A 20,487-nucleotide genomic window follows, 5' to 3' on the forward strand; every position below is an offset into this window, starting at 1 on the left:
CTGTGATGCTCGGCCACCCGCATCACCCCAACAGCTCCCAGGTCTGTGGGAACCAGGACTCAGCATGGCTGCTCGCAGAATGGCTCGGTGATGGCAAATGCCATTAACTGCCTTTGATTAGCTTCTAATATAAACTAATTCATTGGTGGCCTCATCGTTCCTCATGACAAGCAATTTAATATAAATTCAAATATCAGGCAAAATGTTTCTTATTTACTTACGAGCATTTTGTGAATGTTTTGCCAGGGTCTTCCTTGTTTTTTCTGTTATTATTTCAGAATAGGAAGCAACCGCAGAGATCTGTTGCTACCCTTCCCCAGCTCAGCCCCAGGCGGGACCCCAAAATTTGGGCTCTCTGGGCAAATTCAGGACATGGGAGGTAAAACCAAAAGGAGGCACCAAAGCAGGAGCAAAACCAAGAGGAGCTCTTCATCCCTCCTGAGACGAGAGGGAACGGAGATGTGGTTAATTCACCCACCCAGAAAGGGCCGGACTGTTCCCGCTGGAGTGTCAGCCCGAGCTCCACATAAATGAGAGCAAAACTCGACTTACCGAATTTAACCCAGCTAAACCTTGAATGCGGTCTGGATCGTCAGGCAAACTACCAATTGCCTGACTAAACCCCAAACCACACTTCCCAGACTTCAGCAGTTATATATATATTTTCCCCGTTGCTTCTGCTTTTTTCAAGCGTAGGTCCGTTACACACGCTATTTATACAGATCGCATGAAACAAAGGACTCGCCTGCAGCCCTGCAATTTCTTTGGGTTCTGAAGAAAACTAAATCTTTGCAAACGGAGGGATATATTCCTGCTAAATCTCTCTTAGAGAGAGAGTAGTTTGAGAAGCTAAAAGGCTGTAAGTTAACTGAGAGCAAAACTGGACTTTGAAGGACGCCGGGACTACAGGAATGTCCCCGTTTGTGTCCACGGAAAAGAGAAATGGGTTTGCCTGTTTTAAAGGGGCGGGTGTGAGCCTCTGGGTAACAACCGGGAGAGGCTACAGGCATGAAGGACCATGGTACTGGAGGAGGAAAGATCAAAATTTATTCTAAACGTGGTAAAGATGAGCTGTTGGCCTCAGCATGGCCCAGGCACTGGCTCTTCCCAGATGTACCGAGGTGAGTGCCAGAGAAGAGTTACAAACAGAACAGATCTGGTTAAAAGGTACCAACCAAAATGCAGAGTGGTGAGCTGCTCCAGATCTGCACCTGGGAAAGGAGGAACCTGCTGAAAGGATGAAGTACTGGAGTACTGTGATATAACATACAGCAGAAAGTAGCCCCAGGAGGAGCCCAGGCTCACACAAAGGAAAGCAGATCCCTTATTGTGGGAGAGGGTGATGTTGGTGGAGCAAAAAGTGATTTCCTGGGTGGGAAACGAAAGGGCCCCAGGTTGGCTCCAGGCTTCCCATGGGGTCTGCAGAGCTGGAATTCAGGTGCTGGGTCACCCCAGCAGGGAGAGCAGGCGAGAGGTGACACAGCTGGGGCAGCACAATGGGGTCAGAGCAGTCAGGAGAAGGTCGGGGGACAGAGGTTGCTGCTGCCCCCCCTACATGCAGCCCCCACACCTTTGGTCCTCACCATTGTCTACAGCCTCGGGTGAACCCCAATGAGCCCCCAGAGCCACAGGGAGCTGGGACCGGGGCCCAAATTTGGCAGCCCAGCTGCCCCTCCACTGGAGAGGCTTTGCAAGGGAAGGTATTTTTGGAGCATTAAAGCTCAACTGTTTCTGACCGCGGCCAATCCCCCTCCAGAGCAGCACCAAAGGAGGTCAGTGGGATGCGGCTGCTCAAATATTTTGTCTGTGAACATCATCTCTCACCCCCTCAAGTATTTACAGACCTGAGAGCATTTCCTGCTGTTCCCCCCCATTGAATATTTGGTGTCTCTGCTTTCTCTAGCAGGATGATGCGGTGCGTCTCGGTGCTGAAGATGCGAAGAAGCACAATGTCTTTAGGCACACAAATGGCGGTGGATTTACCCGGGAAGCAGTGAAAGAGCAGCGCGCAGTAATGAGAAAAACTCTGCGGGGGTTGTGGTGGTGTGGAGATGGGGTGGAAAGAGGGAGTTTTATTCTCCAGGGCTTTTTTTTGTAATCTTCATTCACCATATTTAGCCGGCTGGTGACTTGCCCTTGCTAGCTCATGGAGAATTCCCCCAAGTGTTTACTCCCACAACCTAGCAAATGCCTCAATACACATCACGGAAAAAATACAATCGACATCTTCACTCCCACTAGAGCAGGAATTCTAACTTGCCAGGCGCAGACTGGGAGTATGTGCCTGTGAGAGAGACAAATGCCGCTTCATTAGCTCGCCTCAGATGTGGGTTACTCCTCAAATGACCTGGTCAGGGCCGCGCACCCCCTCCCTCCTTCCTGCACCTCCAGAACCGCCTGACCTTTGATCGGAGCTGCAGGGACAGGAATGTGGGTCCCTTAACCCTTTCCTCCGACATCCGTGAGCAGCTCCGACCCGCTTCATAGAGTTGCAGGTCCCAGGATGTTCCGGGATCCGGAGCTGCCAGAGGGGCAGGAGCAGAGCCCTGCGGGACGGCTTTTGTCTGGCTGTAGCGTGGAAGAACAAGCGCTGGTGATGGAGATCCATGGAAGCAAAACGGGGATTGCTGCAAGCAAAGCTCAAAGACCAGAGAGCACTCAGGATTCGTTCTTGGTTTTGCACCTCCAGAGCAAAAAACTTTTGCAAGAAAAAAAAATAACACTGACCAAAAGAAAATTAGGCCACTTGGGTTTTCTCAACATGCTTCCAAACTGACCACATCACAAGCATACACAAGAAATCATTTTAATTTATCAAATGCAAAATCTCCTACAACTGAGGGAAGTATAAGGTTGAGCAGAGCTGAAAAGAGGAGCCAGGATGAAAATGCTTCAGAATTACATATGATTTTGCAAATGGGACAGGGTATAAATACAACCCAGGCGGTTTTCCTCTCCCGCGGTTCCCCGCTCCGGTCCCACCTTCCCCCGGCACAGGGGACAGCAGGACAGTGCCCTCGAGGTCTTTGAGGTTATCCAGGGAGCGATGCAGATGTGCGGGGATGCAGAGCAGGTGACGAAATTCAACGACATGCATGCAAGTCCATATGTGTTTAATTTGCACAGCCGGTGATGAAGATTGGCCACCGAGCATTGGCACGTGGCTTCGGCTCGGCTGTGCCGGTGGCTGCGGGCGTGGATGGTCGCTTGCGTGCTCTTCATAACGAAAGGAAAAGAAATCTGTTGAGGTAATTCCAAACTCTTGTGCTGCAGGGAAATGACCTTTTCCTGGTTCTCCAGGGGCTAAAAACTCTCAATGGTGTGATTAAAGCCCTCACCTCTGGTGGTCTCTGCCGTGATGAAATAGGTGATATGGTGATATGCAAAGGACGTCGACTGCAGCTGGATACACGCGGTCTGTAACTCCCGATGTTTCTCCAAAGAGGTGCATCGTTATGCACTCAACCTCACCTTTGTGAATCTTGTCTATGGTGCTTTGCACACCGAAAATCACACAAACCCCCTGATTTTTCCCCCAGCTCATCTTTTTTTCCTACTCTCTTTTTCCAAGCTGTTTCTTCTTTATGAAGATAAACCACCTCTCTTCTAAGGACAGGCTGAGCGACTGCAGGATTTACCTACAACACAACACAAACTTGTAATTAAAGGAGGGAGAAGGCGATTGGCAAAAGAACATTAAACCTTTGCAAGTCTCCTGAAATCCTTTGTGCAGAGCAGCTTTGGGAAGCTGGGCCTGCCGCCACCCTCCCCCTCTCGGCGCGTTCCCCAGGGCAGTGCCCAGGCTGCAGCTGCGGCTGCTCTGGGGGAGTCAGCCCTGACACACAAATAAATCCCATAGAAATAAATACTTGCTGCCAACAAAGACCTGAGGAAGAAAACCTGGGTAGGAGGAGGGAAAGGAACCTACGTGCTAAACCTGAGGGGCTCTGGGGTAGCAGGGGGAGCTCGGTCTCAAATATAGACGAGTGAGGAAAGGTATACTACAGATTTTATGCAAAATAGTTATAGTTGCATAAATATATACCTCAATTTTCAATCAGCCCCTGTCACCTTCGCATTTCAGTGTGGAGCCTAAAAAAAAAGAGAAAGACTTAAAGCACAGAAGGACTTAACATATGCAGAAAGTGGGGACATCTTCAAGTGAAAACCTGCTTGAGTATTTAGGAGGGAAAAGGGATTTTGGCTGTTTAATTCTGGTGCTCTTCACCCACAGGTGACAGAGACTAGAAAAAGATGTGTACAATGAGGCGAACACACAGGATCGTGCACGCAGGAAGAGCAGGGGGTAGCGGGAAACCTCGCCTGGTGACGATTTTGTGTTGCTTAAGTCTAAGAAATTGTGTTCTTTGTTGCATTAACAGACAACTTCTGCAAAGTCTTCATTTGCATTTTAATGGGAGTCTTTCTAGGAAGGTGCTGCTTGGACTCTGTCGCAATATAAAATAAAGAGGTAATTAAAAACATGCTGGAGTTAAAAAGACATTTCATTTTCATTAATCAGGTTTATTCGTAGTCTTTTCAGAATTAAAGGTATTTAGGGTGTGTAGGAGGAAGTGGTGGGCAGGAAAGCACACGATGGAACATCTGTTTATTTAAATTACAGATTAAAAAGTGGAAAATACACTTTTTGTGCGGGGACATCCTAGAGATTAAAAGCACCTTGTAGAAATGCATTTGAATAAAAAGCAGGCATAAAGGTCAACACTGAGGTTTCAACAGCAGGTCTGCGCCCTCGAAAGCCAGAGATGAAGAAAATACATAGGACGAGGGAAAGGAAACCACGAAGGAAATTTTTAAACCTTAGGCATGCAATTATCTGGGCAATTACTGCGATTACACACCTCAGCCAGTTAACTACGCAAACAAACGGCCAGCCCGTGTTACTCATGTATTTCCTCAATTTTGGGCACAATCAGAGTATGCAAATGTTGATGGACAGCTTGAAAACGTTTCATCTGCTGGTCCAGCTCCTGCTTGCACAGCCCAGCAGCCGCACAGATCTGGGGAGCGATTCCCTTGCTCACCGCAGCCGCCACTCGATCCGCGCTCCAGACCTATCCTGTCCTGTTAAGCTCCGTCCTTTGAAATATAGGGCAGTTTCTGTCAGATCCTTCAGCGCAACAGCCAAAAGGGCAAAATCCTGCCCTTTGCTGCACCAGAGGTTTTGTCACGCCCGGCTCTGAGGGGACTCCACGAGGAGCAGCCGTGACCTCGGGTTCTCAGTGCAGAACCGCGGTGTCCAGACCTCTGGCCATTAAACCACACGAGCACCCGCTGCCCAGTGAAGTCAAGGGGGCTCTGAAGCCTGCAGAGCTTTTGCATCTATTTTTCCAAGGGGTTGTGTGAAATACAAGTTATTTCTTAACAGAAAAGTCATGTTTTTGTCGCCACAAGGTGCCGGTGAGGCTGCATCGCGGCCCAGCCCCACCGGGAGCACAAAACCCCACGAGGAGCAACGCCCCCGTCCTTCATCGCAGCTGCTCCGCGCCCTGACCCGGGCGTGGCTCCCGGGGAGGCCCCGCGGGGACGCGCCCCTGCGAGGGGACACAACCGGCCGCAGCGGCGCGCACGCTCCCCGAGCCCGGCGCACCTGCCGCCATGTCAAGGGGAGGCAGGAGACGCCCGAATCACCCTGGACGGGCCTGGGACGGCGGCGAGTGCGGAGCAGCACCCAGAGCTGCCGCCGCCATCTCGCCCCCAGCCCCAGCCCTGTCACGGCACCGTCCCGTCGTGCCCCGCGCCCGGGCGCGCGCCCCCGCCCTCCCTCACTTCCGGTGTCCGGCAGTGGCAGAGCCGCCGCCGGCGCCCCCGCTCCCCCGGCGCAAGGGTGGGAGGGGGGGAAGGGGCGGGGAAAAGGGGCGGTGCTTACGGAGGCCAGTGCCCGCCGCCACCCAATCACCGGCCGCCGCTGGAGAAGAAGGGGCGGGGAAAACGCCGGCACGCGCCGCGCGGTGCCGCCCCCCCGCCCGCCGCGGGCTCGCGCCCCGCGCGCCCGAGGGAGCGGCGGGAGCGCGCCCGGGCGCCCCCCCCACCCCCTCCCCGCTCTGCCGGCTTCTCCCCCCCCCCTCCCCCTTTCCCCTTCCCTTCCCCACCCGGGAGCAGAGGCACGGAGTGACCGACGGAGCCACAGCTCCGGCCGCTCCGAGACCCCGCTCTCCTCCATGGGGCCCAGGTAAGCTGCGCCGCCCCCCCCGCCCCCTGAGGCGAGCGGGGGGTCGCCATGGCCGCCCGCCCCCTGAGGCGGCAGCGGCGGCAGCGCCGGGGCCGCCCCCATCCCCGCGGCCGCCCTGAGGCGAGGCGGGCAGGGTGGTGGGGAGCTTCCCCCCTCCCCGCTGCTCCCACACCGCCGCCTCATTAATTATCATCGTTATTATCATCCCCCTCCCCGGGCACCCTCCTCCGCCTGGGGCAGCGCCCGCGGGGGGAGCGGGGGCCGATCGCTCCGTGCCCGCGGAGGGGGCACGGTGCCTTCTTTGGGACGCGATGTCTTATTTGGTGTGGGTGGATGGCTTAACTTGGTAAGTGGGGGGGTTTAACCCCCCTCCCCCGGCCCTCCCCTCCCCTCGCTCCTCCGCCCGCCCCCCCCCACCCCCCCGTAACCTCCAAAAGGGGAATTTTCCAGCTGGTAATTTCTGCTGCGTCAACACCCAGCTCAAGGGAGAGGAGAAGAGACAAGGGGGCATTTTAGCAGCAGCTCCACTTGCGAACAGCCAGCCCTCAATCCCGGCTCCTGCCTCAAACCCTTTCCGCCCCCAAAAAACCGGCATCCGTGCAACTTGGACCAAGAGTTTGTCAGGAGTGTGGTTCAAAACTGCTTGGAAAAAAGGGATGAGGTAATAATACTGGTGAAGCATGTTGTATTTCTCTCTTTCTGCCTATCTCTCTCTTTCTCTCTCTTTTTTTTTTTTTTTTTTTTTTTTTAAAGCCAGGCCTGTTTTGGGTTATTGTCTCCCCCTAAAGCCAGACATAGATCGCCTGGCCTTGCCTCCATTTTAATTGCAGGCTGAAATGGGGGAAGTGACCCTCTTTTTTTTTAAAGAAAAAAGAAACCCAACAAACAAAAAACCCTTGAAAAAATAACGCTGTTCCTTTGGGGGATATAGGTGATTTTTCATAAGGCTGTAAGAAGTGCAAAAGTGGCTGGAAATGTTTTCTGTCATGCTGGGAAACTAGTGGGGTGTCCCCCCCCCCCACCGCCTCCCCAGGAGCAAGTGTTGGTGAAATTTGGCGGAGGGGAGAGGGAGAGGTGCTGGGAGAGCAGGGCTGGATCGCCTTTGTGTCTCTGTAAATAGACATGTCAGTTCCCAAAGTAATACAAGTAGTGGCTGATAACTCAATCCCAGATGACAAATAGAGAATGGAGCAGATTTTCAGGTCTGTGATAGTGGGAGGATTTTCTCTTTTGAAACGGAGGGGGGAAAAAAGAACGTTGGTACCTCCTGAGAAGGTTCTTCAGCGGCGCGTTATTGTGAACTGAGCGTTCGGAAGAAATCTGGAGATACAAACCGATATTTATTTATTTTTACACCTGACAGGGGAAAGATAAACAAAGGAGAGTTTAACAGCTCTTTAATGAATTCCTCATGCTTTTTATTTTGCAATCTCAATGATTCATTTGGCAAGCCTTACAGGACCGGATTATTATCAGCATTGTTTAAAGCCATGCTAATTAGGAGATGTGTTTTGCAAACAGTGGTATTGTAGACACCTGTACCAAAGTTCTTGCGTGCATTTTCATTGCATCACTGGTATCATTTTTGCATTTAGTCCCTGTAATACAGATCTAGGGCTCAGTTCTTGAACTCGATCAAGTATTTATGACAAGTGTGGATTCTCTGTGTACATAGAGCAGCTCTGCTTCTAATGCATTAAATGTATTTGCTCTAAAAGGAGAGGGAGTATTTTTCTTTCTTCCTTTCTTTTCTTGTTTCTTTCTGTGGCAATTAAAAGGAAAAGCTATGTAATAAAGAAGAGTGAGAAAAATGTAATTTTGTGGAAGAAGCTTGCTGTGGCTGGATAGCTCTTCCACTTTTATCAATATCTTGCTTGAACATTTTATGTTTTTATACTATCTTTTAGTTAGAGTTAAAATTTGTCCTAAATTCCGCCTGGCTTCTCTCACTGTTTGTCAGGTTTTATATTTTGAAATCCTAAGTGATGGAAAAAAAAAATATGGGTGGAGTGTATTATTAGTCACAATATTTTCAACATGTGGTGAGGAATTATCGCTTTAAGGTGTTTTTTTGGGAAGTGACAAGAAATGGGTAGAAGAGTCTGCCCCGCTGCAGAACGGGATTTAGGGGAGCTCTCAAACGGACGTTCCTGAAAAATGTGACGTGGCTGTGGGAAAACGGTACCAGAAAATCAGCGGGGTTTTTGATGCAGCCTGTCGAGGAGTGGGAAACTCCCTCTCAGCTGAACTTCTCTTGTATGTTATCTTTGCTGTAATGGGGTCATTTTGGGTCTGGTACCAAAAAATGGGGTATTCTAATAACCATAGCATTAGGTGTTTATTTATGTATTCTAAATGCTGCTTCACTCTCGAGTATGTAGGATCGAGCCTTTGCAAACATGACCTGTACACGGGGTTCTTGGAGATGGAAGAAAATGGGCCGCGTTCTCCCCGTGGTCTTTGTTTTCTGGGACAGTTGTACAACAGTGGGTATGTTCTTTGCAAAAGGATTTTTTTTTTTTAAATATAAGTAGAAGTGATTAGAGAAAAACCAGTTTAGCAGCCCCCCCTCCCCAGCAGTCCTGCATCTGAAGGAGAAATGCCTCATGTTTGAAAGATCTGTTATTTGCTGTTAATATGCCTGTGTTTCCCTCGGTAATGTGCTGCGTTGCTGGGAGGTTGAGCATATCCTTTTTGTCTTTGCTATCCACTTGTGTGGATTTTTTTTTTCCCTTTAGATATGTGTTTTTGAAGTTTCTAAGCAAAGTTTCCTGTCCTCCCAGCAGCAGGCGAACACCCAATCCAAACCACTGTCGCTTCAGAGCAGGATTATTTCATAAACAGCTCAACCTTTCCCAGGACATTTTTCCCCTTCGTGTTCTTGCCGCTTTTCCTGGCTGCTCCAGAGCGGTCTGTAACGCTCTCTACGCTCCCCCTAAATTGCTAAAAAGCTTTCACAGGGGTTTTCTTTGCTCCTGTGTGCTTAGTTTAATGGGCAAACAAAAGGGCAAAGAGAGGGCTTAGCTGAAGTCTTTGAAGAGCTACCTGCAGCGGTAATGGTTATCCCATATGCAGTTATAATTCCCAGGAGCTGACGGTTCGTGGCCATTCCTGGCTGTGAGCGTTGCCCTGAAAATTCAGAGCCTTTTTGTACAAAAGGATTAATACCGTGTTTATATTTTCCTTCTGACTCGCGACCGGCTTGAATATTTTTGAGTGTGTGGCTTACCTGTGTTTTATGTGTGTGATATTTGAAACTTGCAGTGTATTAATAGTGAAAGCAGACGTGCGGTGGGTTGGCTGCAGATAGCAGGGGTCACATTAGGCGAGAGTGCGGGGACCTGCCAGGGCTGTCATTTGCTCTGCGTCAAGTCCTATGATCATGCTCCTTGCCTAAGGATCTCCGGGAGCATTTTTTGGAGACTTTGGTCAAGCACAGTGACGCTGTCAGGACTCCAGTGTTAAAAGTTTGTTGGTTCAAAACTTCGCTTTTATCACCTAGTGAAACGGAAAGTTCTTCTTCAGGACTTTCTATTTCACTAAGTGACACATTTGTGTTACAGCCCCCTTAAAAACAACCTTCAGCAGCTGGTTTTCTCATTCCCTCTAGATCTTTAGTCCTTTAGGCAGGATGAGAAATAAAGGCGTGTGTCGCTTGTTGCGGGATTTCTTTCACTTGAGATGCAAGAGGAAAGAACCTCAAATTCGCAAACAGTTCAATAATCTTTTCATGCTGCCCTGGTGTGTTTGGGTGCACAGCCGTGCCCAGTTTGCAGGGGCAGCTGCGGTTCCCATCCCAAAGCCCTTGCACCAATGTGCTGGTGTCGTAACTGCCTTTCCCTTCTGTCAGACAGGGGTGCCAGGATTTACTCAGCTCTTCCAAAACATTTTCTATTATACTGATGAAAAATCATAGTTGTGCTAAAAATGCTTATTCTTCATAAATGCAAACTAGTGCAAAGTCCTTGCTGAATTTCCTACGAGATACGGTAGAGTTCAGAGCCTTGTGGGAGGTTTTCTGTCCTTTACCAAGTAGCTGTGATGCAGTTACTTTCTGAACAGTCGCTTTAACTTTCTTTCATCCCCACATGTTTAAGGAACATCAGGCAGCTGTTGAAACGCTGGTTTTGAATAGCTTCTGAGTGGCAGGCAGGATGAGATCCTTGACGGTAATTCTAATTAGATGGAAATGTGTTCCACTTTGCGGTGTTCTGTTGCACTAGGTGAGGATGTCCGTGTGCACTGGAGCAACGTGACTGACAGAGGAGCAGGAGCTTTGCTGATGTCTAACAGGTAGATGCTGAATTAGAGCTGAAACTCACCTTTTCGCTTTGATTTTTGGGGACGTGGCTTTTATTCCAGCCCGTACAGTGGTGATCCCTCCTGTCCTGGTGCTTGGCTTGGTATTTACTCAGGGAGAAAAACATTCTGCAGATGTTGCAGCTGCCTGGCGTTCACTTCATAGCAAAACGGAGTTGGGGGCTCCTGTGATGGAGGGAGGCAGCAAGGTGTCAGAAATATTCTACAAACACAGCTCTGTGCTTGTGTGTGGATTAAAATAAACTTGGTAACAAGAATGTCAGTGTGTGCCAGGAACTTGGCAGCTTAAGAACCCTACTTAGAAAAGCGAGTAGGGGTTTAGGTATTAAAGAATATGTTTATACTTAAATACCTAGTTGTCTTTCCTAATTATTTCCTCCTCATGTGTTGAACATACAGCTTATTCCATCCAAGCGAGTTTGCTTCCTGGTGTTTCTCACCTTGTGATGAAGAACTGCGCAGAAGTTGATATTTGAGGCGGTTAGCTCGCTGTCTTTGAGGAAAGGGTTAAACAAAATTTGCACCCTTTTCACTAATACCCCATTGGAGGAAATGCCTTCCTGACTAGTGCCCAAATCATGCTCTGGAAGAAAAGAATCAATGGTCTGTATTAGCCATTAGGTGCTTAAAATACCCAAACCTGACACCAACTAGTTGAAGTGCTGATAAATGAGGTAGCCAGGATGCAGCTCCTAAAACTCCTGCCACTGCTGTATTGGGAGAACTAGGTGGTGGCTAAATATAAAATGAGCTTATTGCCTTCCTTCTTATTACCACTGTGGCCTTCTTGGCTTCATTCCACTTCTTTTTTTTTTTTCTTTTTCAATAATAGTTGATCAAATCTGAATTATGAGATTTATACTAAAAAATAAAAAGGGATGCTCATCCACAGCACTAAGTGCTTATGCCGCAAATTACACAAGTGAAATTAGATTGTTTGCAGGGCACCTCATATGCTATTTTAGCGTTGCATGGGTTGATTTTTTACTCTTTGATTATCCTGACTGTTTACGTGTCTTTTAGGTGCTCGTTCCCTCGGTTCCTCCCACAGCTACACTGCTCTGCAAAAATGACCTCATGATTCTTCTTCCTTCTTTGGCTCCCTCCCTTTTTACGTTCTGAGTTTGGGAACTTTAGCAAAGATCCCCTCATTAAAAAGCCCCAAACCAATGAGAAAGTTTTTGGGGAACCGTTCTTCGAGGCAGTTCCCAGAGTGATGTGCTTGCAGCTCTTTAATCCTCTTTTGTTTTTCGGCTGCTTTTTATGTTGTTTCTTTGTCTAATAAATGCACAAGAGCAGAGATGTTTTTGCCTAGATTACTTTTGGGGCTCTGTTTGCTTTTAAGTGGAAGCTTAAGAACTTGCAGGAGTTAATGGCACTTGGACAGGTGTTGTGCTAGCCACAGGCACTGGGAATTTTTCAGGGTTTTTAAAATAAATTCTTGCCTTTTTTTCCCCCAATATCACCAGGCTTGTCAAGCCTGGTACCCTGTAAGATATTTACTTTTTAAGTACGGTGTGGCTGTTCCACGTTCTGACTGCGTTCTGCGAGGTCTGTGGGATGGGTGGTGCTGGATCTGTTCGTGGTGCCGCCAGCTGAGAGAGCCGAGAACAAAAAGGGGGGAATGATGCGAGCAACTGTTTCTGTACCAGGATGAAGAGACGGGCACATGGACACAGGTGGAAATTGTGGGGAAATGAGTGAGTGAAATGCAGAGGAAATACAAGGAAATCTTACTGCGGGTGAGCATTTTAAACCGGAGCATGCAGCTGGTGCCCTGTAAGGAAAGGTGCATCCTCTTGTATTAGCAAATTGTTGGAATATTGTATTTTGGGCTGCGTAACTTTTACAGGCGTGGAAAATGAAATTTTTGCCTTCTGTTAGGTATCTGCATCTTCTTCTGTATCTTTGTGTGTTTTCTTTTTTTGAAATTTTTAAATTTTGAGGAGGAACAAAGTGCTTTACCCAGTACCGTTGTGCGCGCTGCTCTGTAATGTGAGGGTGACAGTGGCTATTGAAGACTGCGGTTCAGTTGAGTTGGGTGGGAATAGAACTCAGAGATTTTACTTTTGTAGAGTGTGGCCACATAATTTTTGTGTAACCTTAGGCAAGTATTTTAGTTTGGAGTCACTGTAACTGTGAGGTTGGATGAATAGTAACTCCATTTACAGTGTGTGCATGGCAGGTGTCACAGAAACATTAGCTGAAACTTTGTGACGTTGACTACAACAAACAATATTTGTTAAAATTGCTTGAAATCCTCATATAAAATATTGTTTTGTTTACAGTGACTTCTTCAAAGCACTTCTGGAAGCATAGTCAGAAGCTGTTAATGGTCTTAGAATTTGTATGTTAAACTCTTTATTTAGCTCAACATGAAGGCTAAATGATTTTTCCTTTATGCTTAGTTGTAGAAATCTATCAGAATATTTGTTGTTCAGAATGGCAAACAGCGTTGTAAATGTGCAGTTACTTTAACTGTTGCTTGTAATTATGTGACACTGAAGGTTTTTTGTTAAGTTAAAGTTTAGATATTAATTTCTGCCTCCTTTCTATTCACAAATACAGGACATCGGATGAACCTTTTGGAGCTTCTTACCAGAGACCATTCTCCTCTATTCATTAAAGCATGCACTATCCAGCTGTGAAACATTGTGAAGTTTATTTTTGCTAACAGGAAACATTTTCAAATATCAGTAAGTTCTCAGCATTTGAAATGTTTTTATGATGTGCTAAGGGAAAGAGAAAGAGTAGCTGGAGATAAGATTGTTGTGAGGGCTTACAGTACCTTGTAAAATTTGACTTAACATTGTTAACAGGCTGGTTTAGAAACCTTACCCAACTGCACAATTTGAAGTCATACCTCTGGCTGTTCTTTTGCTCCTGCCTTGTGGTCGGCTCTGCCTCCATTCATCACGGTCACTTGGTTCTCCGCTGTTCCATTAGCAGAGGAAAACAGGTGCAGAGCTCAGAGCAAGAATTAAAAATGCAGAGCGATGCAAAATAGTTCAGGTCTCAGCTTTACCATTTTTACCAGACTATTCTGGCTCCTTTTGTGACTTCAGGACGGAGGTGTAAATGAGTCTTAACAGTAACAGTCCGAAGACTAAGTGAAAATACGTTATTACTTTTACACTTTGCTAACAAAGTGATTTCCCACGTGTCTGTGTTGCTCTGTCTCCCTCCCTCACTTTATTTTTTAACTGTCTAAAGAACAGGACTGGAAAGACCTAGCCAAAACAATCGCTATGGAGAAGCAATCAGAATTAGAGAAAGGCAAGACTTGGCAGCCAGAAACAGAACTTGAGAGCAAAGCCACTGGTGTCTGCTTCACTTGGGTCATATTTGATTTGGAAAAGCTTGCTTTATATTTATCTTCTGATGTTTTCTTTCACAATCTGTTACTGTAGGTCAGTCTTGAAATCAACAGTGTCGATTTAAAGCTTATTTTCACTAAGTTAATCTCTCTATTGGAGGTGTCTGAAATACAGAAATCAGAAATATATGGCAAATACTTTGATGTAGTGACTAAGAGTATAGAAACAACATAAAGTTTTTAATACAGTATAGTCAGAAATTTCAGATTAAGTTAAATGTTGCAAGTGTAGGGAATATGCTATTCTGAAGAAAATAAAGTGTTTCTCATAAGAAAAACAGGTGTACAAGATTATAGCAGATGTGCCCTCAGAGGTAAAAAATGTTTGTGCTGATGAACTATTCCAATTCTTTATACCTTGTAATCATAAATGCTAATATTTCATCTGAGAAGTCTATCTGTGAAGGTCCCTCACTAAACCTAAGTATCTATATTTTAGACAGAATTTTCAAAATCTTTGGATAGTTCAGTCTCTTCACCAAGAATGCTGTCAGCCAGCAAAACTGGCCGTTAAATGTTTCAAGAGGAATTTTGCTTGAGTATTCCATTGCAAACTTGATTTTGTGTTTTTGAGGAGTTGCGTTGGTCGCTTTTTAACCTTGGTGTTTCACAGGTTAGATAAGGTGAATTAGTGCCCTTCAGGCCACAAATGTCTCTTTAAAAAGTCATTAAAGTGAGAATGTTTTGAAAAGCTACCAAACAGGAAACACTGTTGTTTCAAGGATCTGTTTGAAGTTTTACTATCTAAAATTAGACTTTTCTCCCCCCCCCCACAACCCCATACTTTAAGAAGTACCTCTTGCTTGTGTTATCACAAAAAGGTAACCAGGATTGAATTACCCGCAATGTGTTGATGTGCCTTGACTTAACGTTTTGGGGGGTTCATTGTTATAAAAAGGGATGCTATAACTGAGTTTGGAAGGAAAGCACTTAAATATGGATCACTGTTGTTCGATAACCTTGTCATTTAATGCTAATAATTTTGTTTTATTGTAGTTCTGTCTTTCTCCCCCAAGAGCTGCCAGCGGTGCTGTGGGAAGGTGCAGAACAGGGCGCTGCCTGTGCTGCCCTGGGGCTGTTGATGTCCTCAGCTGTTGTAGGAGAAACACTAGACCTGGAACCCAGTTTGTTACTGGTAAGAAGTGATTGCCCTGGATTGTTTTAAATTTATTTTTTGATATTCAAATTTTCATGCTTTCTCCTCAACAAAACCACTAGAAATCTTTTCACTGCTCATTCCTTTAAGAACACTACAGCACAGTGGCCATTTCTTTTTTTTTCCCCTCCTGTTTTTATTTTTACAGTTTCTAAATTTCTAATTCTAATTGCCATTCTTCCAAAATGTGGCAGCTTACAGTTTTCCCTTTGCTTTCACTCGCAGACCTGGTTTTCTCTTGAAATTCTTCACCAGCTGTCACAGCTAATGAAGGTTAATAAGTTGATTTTTGTAAGATACTTTCAGAAATCCTTTCATTTGATTGTCCTTCTGCAGCATGCAACTTCTGCACATTCTAGCTGGCCCCATAACCTCAGGTGGATGGTTTGACAGGTCAAAGGCCAGAGCCATGGCTCTGGTTTGAATTTCTGGAGTAAAGAGTGAAATGTGTAAGGGAAGCTCCCTGTTATTTTATGTTTTGCTTATTGGATTTAGATTTTGCTTGTGGTTTGTGTTTGGGTTGCAGAAACAAAGCTTTGATTTGGAAGACTAGAAGCCTGTAGAATTTTCCGTGTCATTATTTTTGCCAATATTGCCCGTTGTTTAATTCCCAATTGCATCCAGATCGATGAATTTTCATGGTAGAAGCAATTGTAAAATGGTGATGTCTTAAACATGTTTCCTGACTAAATCTACCCTGGACAGACAGGGAGTTGAAATCTCTTCACCTGCTCTGGTATCTGTTGGTTCAAGCAAGTGATTTCTGTTCTACTGTGTTCCAGCTGCTGTCGGTGTGATGCTTGACCTGCTGCTGCTGTTTAACTTTGCTCATGGACTTTCTGGTTTGTAGCATCTACAGAGATGCTAAAAGGAGGTGTTGTTCTAATGCTCTCAATGGTGGGGTTGTGTTGGCTTGAAATTGGAGAAATTGTAGTGAATCCTCACCAGGCAGATTTTAATGAAATACTGGTGGAGGCTCGTGGTGTTTTGTGTTTTTCCCTACAGTCATTGGGAATTGAGCCGGCTTCTGAAATTGGTAATAAGAATACAACTAGGTTGGGTTTTCTTAAGTTCACTGAAAATCATCTGCCTCCCAAATTCTTGCCTGTTCTGTAGTTCTATAGTATTTCTCAACCTGAATGACAACACTTTCATTTTCTTCCTGCGACCCCTCCCCTGTAAGGATGAACATGCGCTGTCGGGCTGTAATTAACCCTTCTCGGAAAAGCGATGTGCTGGTGTTTTCTGAAACCCTGAGCCGTGAGTCACCGCGTTGGCCCAAGGGTCCGGTTTGGTCTGTTTACAAACACCCGTCTGTTTCTCTTTGAACTCAGAGTCATAGTTGCAACGACCAACTTAAACAATGAATGATGGGTTTTGTGGATCGGAATAGGGTAGAAGAGTTCCCTTTTTTTTTGGCAACCATTCATTTTCACAAACTGTTACTTGCATCTGCTTTGAACAAAGCTGAACATACTAATATAATTTTGGGGTACCTAGTATCAAGAAATAAAAGCTCTTCTGTGATTTTGTGCTCTTCTTCCTCAAACACACTTGTAAGCAAACACTGAATTGGAGACTCCTACTTGTAACGCTCTTTGCAGGGAGTTGTTACCCATTAATATCCCAAGTCTTCTGCGTTTTCTCTCATTTAGGAGAATTAAGAACAGGTACTGTCCTTTTCGGTTGCTCAGGTTACATTGGGGTTTTTTGTTCTGAATTCTTTTCAGCGAAGGGCATGCGGATGGGAGTAATCCTCTGCATTTCTGTTGGCTTTAATTGGATAAAAGTGAAACTCATGCACACGCTGTGTCTCGTTGTGCAAGGAGGCGTCTCAAGCCCAATCTCACCTTACAGAGCTGCTTTGCAGAGGAATTTAAAAAATGCTGGAATGTCTTGGGAGTGGAGACGTGGACAGGGCAGAGGGGAAGCAGAGAAGTGGGGCGTGTTTGTTGGTTTTTTGTATAATAAGCCATTGGAGTGAATTTGAGTTCTTCCTTAATCTGTTTTTAGTTTTCTCTGAAGGGTGAGGGGGAGGAAACAAGGCATTTTTGGTGAAATTCCAGTTGGCATGTTTTCTCTAGGGAGCATAGAGTGGCTGCTGGAGGAGGGCACTAGTGAATATTTTGGTACTCTGTAACTTATGTCCTTAGTATTAAGTGTGGAAACAGGTTTAGGACATTGTAACAGACTAAATGTCATGTAGCTTAAATTTTTAGTTCATTTATGTTCTTATTCTGTGAGAGCAAAAAGTGAACAAACCAACCCTATCAGCAACCAAACCCAAAAAACCCTCCAGCCCTTTTTGTTTGTTTGTTTTCCTTCCGAGCGAGGGAAGTTTATTTTTGTCCCCACTGATTCCCAGGGGACTGCACTGCACAGGCTTTCATCTGTGTTCTGCAGTTCTTGTCTGTGGCTTTTTGTCAAAATTCAAATAATGCCCTGAGCTTCAGATGCAACACATCTGTACCCCTTAATTTTACTGGCATTAAGATTTTGGTCTGGAGACTTAGGATGGGTGTGTATTGCGAGGTTGGCTCTGGAAGTGTCACTGGTTACTCTTTATACACCTGTCCAAGGGTAGATGAAGATTTTGTTTATTTAGACTCTCATTGTGTCATCAGGTGATATTTTCATGTTCAAATAACTGTACCGATAGTGCAAAATAAACAGTTTTCGCAGATGCTGTAGTTGTTGAACTAGGTTCATTCTAGCTAGGCTTAAGGGTTGTATAAATTATTAATGCTGACTTTAAGACCAGGTTTTTGACAGCATGAAAAATGAAAAGCTGGCCTGTATCTTGACTGAAGTTTGCATGGAAGTGATTATTAAATCTTCTCGTTTTGTTCTTTTTGCTGTTACATGCCAGTGTTGTTTGTTTAAGCACAATTTTTGGGGGATTTTGTTTTGAAAAGTAATAGACTTGAATCACTGTACTGTTTGCAAATTGACTTATGAAGAAAGCCTGATCTGCAACAATTTACTTTGTGTAGAACCCACCGATGATATTCCATGTGCTGTGGCCACGTGCTGCCATCGCAGGCCCAGGCCTAAAGGATTGTGGTAGGCTCTGAATTCTGGAACCCTTCAGTGTATTAACAAGACCTGAGATAAAACAAAAAGTGTATCGATCTTTGAGGTCTGTTTCTGAAAAATCTCCACAGTTTATTCCATCCTTCCACTAGAAGTTTGAAGGGCACTGCTTTTCTGAAGAAATCTTTCCACGGCATCTTTTAAGTGGAGATAAATATCGTTACCAGGAAAAGGGGAAAAAAACCCCAACAAGAAGCCACAAAACAGCATGTAAAATTGGAACACAAGAGCACTGGGTTTTGAAGCTTCCTGAATTTTTAACTACTAGCAAATTGCCTTAAATTTAACTTGGATTAATTCCCTAGTGATCCTTGACATTAAACGGATGTTCTGGTTTGACATGAGTAGACAGAAAACTAATTAATTCCTCTGAATTTGAGGCATATTTAATTTTCTCCCCCAAAGACCTCTCGTTTAAAAGGTACAACGCTGTGACAAATGGAACAATGTGTCTGAGGTAGCAGACCTTGAGACAGGGGGAAGATCAAGACATCTACAATAATAACTGCTGGTTTGGAAGATGTTAAATTTTATTGATGAGGCTGAGCATGGGAGTATCGACATAATTTCTCGTGCACCTGGAAGTGCTGTGATGTGCCCCCCATCAGTGGAACGGTGGCTGCTCTTTGACGGGCGCCCTCCCCATTCATCTCTTTGTCCCTTTATACTTAAAATACTTTGGAACAAGGACAAGTTGTCTTCCTTTTGGGTGGAGGAATGTATATTCTCATTATTTTTGCTTGTTTTCTTACATTCATCATACTTTAGCATGCCAGATGTTTTTGCTTCCTTGTCCAAAAGGTACCTCCCCACCCTCTGCTCTTTCCCTGGTGTCCTTGGAAATGTGGGCCATGCACAAGGATGGGATGATCTGACTAACAAGGTTCATCCCCGGCTTGCCTGGAGGGCGATTCCTCTCAAGGGCTTGGTAGGCAGGAGGGAGGCCAGGGAGGGGTTGATTTTTGTTGTTGTGTTTAGTAAAAATCCCTTGATTGGGAAGTAAAGTCAGAGAAGAGCAGTTTCCTAAAGAGGCTGATGTGCATCCTCACTAAGGAGGACCAGGTTATTCAATGCCTGAACCTCAAACTGGTCCAGTTTAAACCAACAGTAGCAAGAGGCAAATATGTTAATCTGGGTTTCTGGCGTAGGCACCTTAAACCCACTGAACTAAGCTGAAAATACATGAAATAGTAAAGAAATAAAATCCCAAGGAATTGGTGTAATTTCCAGTGAAAAACATTCCAGAAGAAAAGCTGCTGTTGCATAAATTCACAAAAGCAGGTGAAGACATTGACAAACACTCCTAATGATGATCTGCATTAAAATCAGGAAGAGAAAATGATTCTTGCAGGAGACTTTTTTAATTTTTCCCAGGCAGTTCCAGGGAGATGCTGCCTTGGAATGTGGATTTTGATACCTGTGAAGGAACAGCAGAAGGAAATTCCATTTCTGAAACATTAATTGTATGCTGGGAGATTTTCTTGCGTTGGTCTCCGAATTGTGTATATGGCAGCTGTTGAAGACAGGATTGGTGATGGACAACTCACTTTATCCCATGTGGCAATTCGTATTTCCTGAGGGCACTAAGCTGACTCTTCAGCTCCTAAAAGTAGATGCAGCGGTGGTTTCTGGAATAAGGACAAAACTGAGCTGTCGTTCTGCCTTACGAGGCGGTTCTCTCAAACATGGAGACATTGGGATGCGGTGGCAGAGACTCCAGAGCCCAGGTTAGAGCTGCTGCCAGCACAACCTTGTCAAGCCAAACACCTGAAAAAATGATTTTTAAAACATTTTTGTTTTTCCCGACTCTGATTCTTAGTTTGATTTTTATTTATTTGAGGTGGTGATGGCTTCTGTGTGAGAACTTGATTTGAGGTCTCCAGGAAGATTCCGGTGGTGAACAGGTGGTGCTGTTCAGATAGCATAGAGCTACACTGTTAATGACATCTTCCACTTGAAATGAAAAAAAAACACATTAAAAAAAGGATTGGCTTCTTTGTGCATTCGATGTTCAATTCAACGGAAAAGCTGTATGGGTTTGAAACAGATGAACACGAGTTCAGCCCCTTTGTGTTGCAGGAAGATGCTCCTTCGTTTCTGAGGGAATCAAATGCTTCTCAATGACCAGGTCTTGCATACGAGCGTTTCTGCTGCTTGTGGATGCGGCAGCTCTGTCCCTGCGGAACCCAAGAAGCTCGTGCCGCCCATCTTGCTGAAGTTGAACTTGTGAATCAGCAGGTGTCTCTCCAGGAGAGAGGTCCTGCCGCGCTGATTTCTGTGGGCTCGGAGGTGGTTTTCTAACCCAAACTGCAGCTGTTTTGCTGCTGTAGCTGATAGTAACAGCAGAGC

This window comes from Nesoenas mayeri (assembly GCF_963082525.1).
Source record: "Nesoenas mayeri genome assembly, chromosome: 16".
NCBI classification, from domain to species: domain Eukaryota; kingdom Metazoa; phylum Chordata; class Aves; order Columbiformes; family Columbidae; genus Nesoenas; species Nesoenas mayeri.